The 1,595-nt window shown below is 40.6% G+C and overlaps 1 pseudogene; it reads right to left on the bottom strand.

Moving 5' to 3' along the window:
- Window positions 1–564: 564 nt before the first annotated feature.
- LOC138445859 (small ribosomal subunit protein eS1-like) lies at window positions 565–1,331 on the bottom strand (annotated as a pseudogene).
- Between the last annotated feature and the right edge of the window lie 264 nt (window positions 1,332–1,595).

Here is a 1,595-nt window from a genome sequence, read left to right as displayed (position 1 = left end):
GCATGACTGAGCAACTTCACTTTATCACTTCGAAAGGATCTCTCTTTTTAACAAACTGTGGAGGGGGTCATTAACTTTAACAGCTCTCAAAATATGCTAGGGCATGGAGCAGCAACCTACAAACAATAAAGCGGTAGGTAACTTTGAGACGGGTGAATTATGTTGTCCTTTGGTAGCCCCCAGCCAAGTCTTCTCAAGTGGCTGTCGATCCTCCAGCTCCACAGCCAAGCCCATCTCATCTATATATAACTTAATCTTAACTAGAGAGTGTGAAAAGTTAAAGTCTTTGTAGATATAGGAATACATTCTCTTTCACTGCCCCACCTACAACCCACACCCATGAACTCTTAGGTTTCTACATTTTCAGTGTGATTCTTGAGAACAGGAAAGAATTCAAAACCAAAGCAATGGAGTTACTCTATGTACTGTGAGGTCATATTTCACTTGGGAGTTGGGGTTAAAGTTAGTGCAAACTACAAAAACCAAGCTGAGTCAAATTTTTGGAAATTTTTTTTTTTTTAGCCACAAATAAGACCTTTTGTCATCATTAAAAAGGCCTGCATTTTAAACAGATTCTTGGACTGGGGGCTCATATCCATCAGTTTGTTTAACTTTAGCACCTGTCTCATCCCCAGCAGCTTTTCCAGAACCACTAACTTCACCATGCAGTTCCACGAGTTTTCCCAATTCAAACTTGGACTTCTTTAGCATTTTTACTTTTCTAACAAAGACATCATAAAGCAGATAAATAGATTGGCAAGCCTTTTCTATGTCTTTTCCAATGCTGTCTGGAATCAATTTACTGACCACTTCCTTCAAGTCACTTGTCTGCACCCCTTAGGTCATGATTACCATCATCTCCATGTGAATCTGGCATACCTGCTGGTGCTGGACATAAGAGGTCTTCTGAATTTGATTACTGTGTTTCTTAGTAAAGCCCATGCAGGACAGACAAAGCGAATAACAATAGGTAGTCTTGACAACAAGGTGAACTTCAGTCATGGTCTACTTTTTTTTTTTTTGCCACGGAGCACATTTTGTCACAGGTAAGATTTATGCCATGGAAACTAGTCAGGCAGTTTTCGCCTTGAACATCCTCCATAATTAGCTTGAATTTTCTAAAGGCAACTTCATCATTCTGCAGATCAGTGAGATTCACTTCAAAAATACAACCCTTGAGGCCATCAGATTCAATTCTGGTTCCTTGAGTTCTCATGACCAGTGTTTTCCCAGAATAGCTGGTGTTTTCACATGATACCAATATTCCCAGAAAATGGGGCAACCACTTTCTTCTTGGCTTTCATAAGGCACTTTTTCTTGCCAACCACCATGATGCTCTTCAGAAGACCAAAAGGGTTAGAAATCTTAAGGGGCTGTGGTAGGCAAAATTTGGAAGAAGACCTCCTGAGAGTCCTTTTCTGGTTATTCAATCACACACCTCTCTGACTACCACTGTGAAGGGATTTTTTGCAGGTGCAAAGCCCCTAATCAGTTAGATTTTACATACAGAGAGTATTGGGGTAAGCCTGACCCAATTGAGAGAACTTTGAAAGCAGAATATTTGCTCAGGCTGGTATTAGCAGGGGAATTCGGAG

Source organism: Ovis canadensis, chromosome 9 (assembly GCF_042477335.2).
Source record: "Ovis canadensis isolate MfBH-ARS-UI-01 breed Bighorn chromosome 9, ARS-UI_OviCan_v2, whole genome shotgun sequence".
NCBI classification, from domain to species: Eukaryota; Metazoa; Chordata; class Mammalia; order Artiodactyla; family Bovidae; genus Ovis; species Ovis canadensis.
This window is presented reverse-complemented; position numbering and strand designations above follow the sequence as displayed.